This window comes from Haliaeetus albicilla, chromosome 8 (assembly GCF_947461875.1).
Source record: "Haliaeetus albicilla chromosome 8, bHalAlb1.1, whole genome shotgun sequence".
Lineage (NCBI taxonomy): Eukaryota > Metazoa > Chordata > Aves > Accipitriformes > Accipitridae > Haliaeetus > Haliaeetus albicilla.
The window spans coordinates 33,230,330-33,237,068 of NC_091490.1; the positions used below are offsets into that span (position 1 = coordinate 33,230,330).

The 6,739-nt window shown below is 44.0% G+C and overlaps 1 protein-coding gene across 5 annotated transcripts in view; it reads right to left on the reverse strand.

Annotated features, from left to right (window-relative positions):
- Positions 1-5,811, reverse strand: part of RC3H1 (ring finger and CCCH-type domains 1) — an 80,899-nt gene extending 75,088 nt beyond the window's left edge. For 3 of the 5 annotated variants that reach the window (XM_069789619.1, XM_069789618.1, XM_069789617.1), the window contains exon 1: positions 5,638-5,810. The gene's annotated coding sequence lies outside the window, so the exon portion shown is untranslated. Of the gene's footprint in view, positions 1-5,637 lie in introns of all 5 variants that reach the window. The other 2 variants (XM_069789620.1, XM_069789615.1) reach the window with 2 other exon arrangements.
- Positions 5,812-6,739: the final 928 nt, after the last annotated feature.

Genomic DNA, 6,739 nt, shown 5'->3' on the forward strand with positions numbered 1-6,739 from the left:
AAAGTATGTCAACAGTAAGAGTTTTATTCCACTCACTTTTGAAGGGCATTTATACTAGAGTCACTGTAGTAAAACATGGAAGAGTTACTCATTCCAGTACAACTGCTACAAAAAGTGAAGAGTGCTAAGTCAGTATGAATAATGTTTAGTCTAAAAACAAAGCACAGAGAAAGTTCAATGCTACTCAACATTGGGAACGTTCCACAGAAGCTGGTTTATTAATAAATAGGTAATTAAAACCATCCCACTCGGCATGAATTTCAATTCATTCACTTTGTAATGCCTTCCCTGAACCTCACTCCTTTTGCCCAAAAGATAGCTCTTAAATTTGAGTTGGAGACCAACACTGCCTGCCACAATTTATCAAAAATAATTAGCTGCAGGTCCCTGAAGACTTTCAATGCATAATAAAGAGACAACATTCCTGCTACTCTAGTAGAAGTCTCCTTTCAAAACAGCGTGCAGTTAAAAGCTGTAATTGAAAAACCTTCCAACTTGCTCAGAATTTGAGCTGAAATAATTGCTAGAAATTATTTCAGGAAGAAGTTGAGAAGACCTTACGAACCAGGCTATAAGCACTACTGTTCCACCAGCTGATCAACCAGAATTTTATTATGAACAACAGGTTTAAAAAACAACCATAACTCAACCTTCAAAGCTTATTCTGACAGGGTCTGATACACATTGAAGCATCCTGAAAAATCACGACATTCAGAATGCCCCGATTTTATCTTAAGATTAACAGCCTACTTTTAAACACTAGTTAATTAGACCATTTTAAAAACACCTACTTAACTGGCATAGTAGAGGAATGAGACAAACCAGACTTGCCTTGTTAAAACAAAAAACAAACCAAAATACATCAGAAACCACCTGCGACATCTAGATTCTCCCAGACTAGCACATTTCAGTTACTTCAGCTACTCCATACACTGTTTCTTTAGTTGTCTTGCAGCTGAAGCACAGTCCTATTACAAAAGTCTCAAATTAACAAAAAATGCACCCCCCAGACTCCAAATATTTGTACGATTGAGAAATAATATTTTATGTGAAGGATTTGAAAAAAAGTGGGTTTGCAAGAAATCAGTAGCAAGAGAGATCTATACAGCAAGAAGAACATGTCACTTATGGCTATTTTAGTCACTTCAAGGTTGTAATGAATAATGTCAATAAACCCTCCAGCTTTTGTAACGCTGAACTCAAGACTCGCCTTACCACAGTATTACCCATCTGACACAAATACACTCTTCCGTGTCTCAAATTACATAGCAACCTGTGCCACAATCTATGTGAAACAAATGAAAGATCGGTTCGTTCCTTCAGTCACACTTGCACTACTTCTCAGTTTAACTGCACATCCTCCATTTCTTATGTTGCAAAACAGGAAAAATTGAATTCTTTTGTCTGTCAAAACAATACTCTTCCCTTGCCTCCTCTCTCCTCCTCCCAACCATCTCTCATATGAAGATTGTTCTCCATGTTCCTAAGAATTCCTCTTTTTTAACAGTGTAGCTAACACTGTACAAAAAAAAAGACACACAATCAAGTGATAGAGATATTTTCTGTATTATTCTACATGTGGTCCTTATGCTTCCTGGAATCCTTTCTTCCCCTCCACCCCTTTTAAAAAAAAACAAACAAAAAACCCCCAACAAAAACCCCAAACCCAACAACTACAACAACAACAAAAAACCAAACCCCAGCATGCTGAGCAGGAGCTTTTATGCAGAAGTCTGCAAAGGGTGTCAAGTTCCTTTTCTTCCTGTGTGAATTAACATTAAAGTCTTTAGATTTTCCAAATGTCAATGGCTGGTGCTCAGGAGATGCTGCTACTTAGACATCATGACATTTTTCATCTGCATAATGCAACAGTATCTCACTCACACCAAGTTCAAGCTTGAGCCAGAGCCAAGAGCTACCTTCTCAAATGTAAGAGTAATACCTACTCGTGGATATTCTGCCAGTCTTACTGCAAACTATTTAAAGTCTGCCTACAATATGTTTCTGATGTATATAATAAGAGATCTCTACCTGCTGAAAGTTGCCCTAGATCACACGTAGCTGCCTTCCTTTTCATTGTATTAGAAAGAAATCTCAAAGCAGGGACACCCATCACACTTGCATGAAACACACTCCTCTACAAATTCCAACAGAGCAGTGTGCAACTGGTACTGCTTCTGACAACATAAATTTGCAACAAATGATTTAGAAATCTTGATATTTCTATCACAAAAGTCCCGTCCTTCTCCAGCTAGTAGCACACAACATGTTGCTATCACACAGTAACAGGAACGCTATTTCCTCAAGCACTCTAACCAGAAAGTCAGAAAAATCTATTTACAATAAGCTGACAAGACTTTTGCACGTTCTTGCCCGTTACACATTTCCACAAATAAAAAAACCCAACACCTCATTAGAAACCAGTTAGCCCTTAAAATCTAATACCATTTCAACTTTTACTGTACTGGCAATGAAGAAAATGAAACTGATGTAAAAGATAACCATCAAGAGACACACTTCTTGAGAAAAACAAGTGGTCAAATTAAGTGATGGGAACTGCAACTAATTTAGCATGCACTGTGGAATATCTCTGTACAGAAAGGAAAGTAACACAACATAGGTAAATATTTGTGGGTTTTTTTTCTCAGTTATCATGAGTCCATAGACTGCATTACTGTAAGATAGCCTACACAGAATCTTGAAGGTCACACTGAAATTTCAGCTGGTGCAGGATGTTTATATAATGATCTTTCACAACAGAAGCATATTACATCTTTATTCCTGTATGATAATGGTTTCATATTCATTACCAAGTGCAGTCCTAGGCATTAACCTCAAACTACAAATTCCCCTGTGGCTTATCTATCATGTACTTTGAGTCAGATTTTTTTTTTTTGGCCTAACAGCCAATTATTACTTGGGATGCTCCAGCAAACCACCACCTGATTTACTGGGTGTAGGAAGAACCACCACAAAACCACACAGAATTTCATCTGCAAAATGATTCAGTGAATCCACTGGGAAAAGAATTTTAAACAATGAGCAGGCTTTGCAAAAAATTAAAGCTTTATAAAGGGTCATCTGCTTAAAAAGTACCTTACAGTGGCTGCTGCATAGCTGTTTTGAGATGCTCAGGATGTTTGGGAGCCTAAATGCAGGCGAGTTCTTTCCTTCTAGTTCAGCTTTACACTTCATACTGTTTGAAACCTATGATTCTACAAGTTCTTTCACATGGATGAAACATTTTTTCCAGGTATCCAGCATGTAAACTATTTGATTTCTTGGGTGGAATAAAAAAAAGTAATTATCCTTCATATTATTACATATTACAGAATGGGAAAAGTCAATTCCCTAAGTATCATGACACACCCTTTTACAGCACTGGTTAGTCATGAGATATAGACCCTAAATAAAATGGGATGTCAGTCTTTGCCACCGTTATCAAAGTGACCACCATCAGCATCACCCAAGGCATCTGAACCACGTATAAAGAAATTAAGTCAATATTTTAATACACACACTCACTGAATCTCAGGTTCTGCAATGTTTAATTCAAGAAGATTGATAATGGTTTCCACCCAGATTGCTGGTAAATCACTTGCAACATAGCAGAAGTTTCCAAAAGCAATCCTGCTGACTTCTGTTCATCTGGTTTAGCATCACCACTTTTACATAATAATATACATGTCCTAAGATGCCTGTAAATTAAACCCTGACATATTAATGTATGCAATTTCTGGATTCATACATTCATCTGTTCAGTGGAACATTAGTTTTTAGAATCATTATTGGCATACAATAATCTCATCATAAATTTCTAAAATATTTTGCTTTAAACTAAGGTAGTTTGGATACAAAGCTGGCAAAAAAAAAAACCCCAAAGCCACTAGAAAACATACAAGTAACTTCCCACTCATCTCCATTAAGGTTACTGCTGCTCAAAAGTGATTGACAAGTGCACCGCTCAAGTCTCTGGTTGTCAAAACAGACTGCACTGATGGTACTTGTGTTTCTAAATTTCCCTCAAAGCAGCCCGTCAAGCTGTCTGCTTTGACAGAATCTTTTCTAGGACAGAAAGGTAAAGCAGTAAGCTATAGCAGGGAAAAGAAAAGGTCCGTTAACTGATAACGCCTGCTTCTATTTATGTTAGTGGAAACCGTAATTTCCTATCAACATTGTGTATTAATGAAGAAAGCCATGGTGCTACTGGTGAAGCTTTGAAATCATCAACAAGGTACACGCTCCTCCTAGGAACACTGGGTTATTTATACAACTATGAAGTCTCTTATTAGCTTTGTTGACTTCAAATGCAGAAATACAGGCATTTATAATTGATAAAATTAATGCTCTCCACATCCTTATAAGTCTCAAGAGCGTAAAAAAGGTAAGTTTAGGAACACATTAATTTCTGCTTCATAGAACTGCTGTGTTATCCAATAACTCTATAGCTATATGACATGAATAGAGTATAAATGCTGAATTTAACAACTGCATTTCTCTTCCAGAGTCATTAGAAGATAGCATTGCTAAACCAGTTACAATGATTAAAGCAGCTCAACAACAGCCCAGGTTACTTTGAACCTTTTAATCATTTTTGCAAAATTTTTTTTTTTCCACTTCGGCCATTTTCAATATAGTAAAAACACACAGCAAACAGTAGCTACCACCGAAGGGACAGAAGACTTTTCATTCATACTTGACTGAAATTTAAAAAAGAAATGAGAGCTACTCTGAGGAAAAAGGCATACACGCATGTGGACAAAATTAAACATTCCCAGTTCCTAGGAAAAAAACACACATCAGTTCTACGCTTTAAAGCAGCACAGGCCTCACAAAGGCTTTTGAGGACAAAAACTGACACCAGGGCATTCCCGACCACCAAAGCACGTTAAAATGCAGCCATAACAACACCGCACTCCCGGCAAGAAACCTTACCCATCCTCGCCCTGTTAATCCAACAGCTAAAACAACGCCAGGGTGAAAAACTAGTGAAAGTCAGCGGAGTTTCTGTTTGGTTTTATCACGGTTTCTTCCCTGGCAGAGGGAGGCTGAGGACCACCTCGCTCTTCCCTCAGGCGCCACAGACAAAAGAGCGACAGCCGGGGGGGAGGGGGGGGGCAGCTCTGGCCTTATTTCCACCCCACCTCCCACCCCCCACCGTTGTTCGTTTAACTGTGCCGAGTGCGACACGGGCATGACTTTTCTTTCTAGGCGCGCAGAGCCCCTGGAAAAACAACAGCAGACGCAGGCCACACACAAAAGCCGCCTGTCCCTTCGCCACCGCAGCCTGAGGCAATACCTCCTCTCCCCACCCCCCAGGCCGGACCCAACCGCTGGGCCCTCCCCGCCCCTCGCCGCCTCCCCGCACCGGGGACGGCGGCCTCCGCAGCTCCCTGCCTCCCTGCCCAGGGCGCTCGGTAATCGAGCCCGGCAGAAGCCTGAGGCCTAGTGAAGCAGAGAGCGGCACCGGACCCGCAAGCAAGCGCGGCGCCCGCCCCTCCGTCTCCCTTCCCTGGGAGGGGGGAGGGACAGAGCCCTCCCGCCCCACCAGCGCCCCCGAGGCCAGCCCCATTGTTCCCCGCACCCCAGGCTCTCTGCTCCCCGCAGAGCGGGTGGTAGAGGAGACAGCATACTCACCACACGGGCCGGGCTCCCCGCAGCGACCACCGGCCCCCTCAGCTACGGCACACGGGCGCGGCCGCAGCGCCCTGCTTCTCCAACACCCGCAAGCCCCCGGGCCCCCCCACCGCCGTCGCCTGCCACCCCTCCACCTCCGCCGCTGCAGCAGCGGCGGCCATCTTGTGCGTCGGCTGCCTCTCCTCCTCCTCCTCCTCCTCCCTCCCTCCCTCCCTCCCTGCCTGCCTGCACCGCCTCACCGCTGTCTGCCTGCCTGCCTGCCGCCCGCCCCTTCCTGCGCCCGGCCCCCCGAGCAGGCGGAGCGGCCCTGGGAGAAAAAGCCGAGTCACGGGCTGTGGCGCTGAGCAGGGTGAAGGGCAGTGTTGTTAGGCGGGGGTGTTGTTGTCGCTCTCTGCCGTGGGTGTTATCGCTTTCTGCCGTGGGGAGGGTGTCGTGAGTTCCTGTTAGTGATGGTGCGTGCTCCCCGCTGCCCTCCCTTGTCTTTTGGGTGGGTTTTTCGTTCTTCCACCTCGTCTTGTCCCCGCCAGCGATGACTGCGGGCGCGGCGAGGCTACGGGGTCGAGGTTGTGGTTCTTCGGACGCTGAGTGTAGCTTGAGGAGCTCTCTGCGTGCTCGGAGCCTCCCAAAGCCCCTAGCCCGCCATTTTCTCTAGCTCAGCGCCCACAGCAGGGCGGGAGGGTGCTTCCCCTGTTCGGGGTGCACTGCAGTTCCGTCTTCTTCCCTGCTGTGATTGCCTCATGCCATCAAACCTTAGAGCTTGGAGGTTGGTTTATTTTCTTACTCGGAGGAAAAAAAAATCATGAATGCTGTTCCCAGTCCAGGCACACTTAGGTGGCTGTGCAGGTCAAAGACCATGTTGCTTTGGCCGCGAGGCCCATGGGGAGCCGGGCTTGTTGCTGGAGACGGTTCTGCAGTAGCTTTCTTTTGGCAGGGCACGTTTAATTAAACCTCAGCTTCAACCAACACCACAGGTACGATGTGTTGGGGCCCCACCAAGCCTTCCTGTATCACACAGTAACTGAACTAGAGTTTGGCTACTGAAAAAAATTTTAAAATTAAGTTATATCTTACAATTATTCATAGTGACTTGCTGCATTTAGTT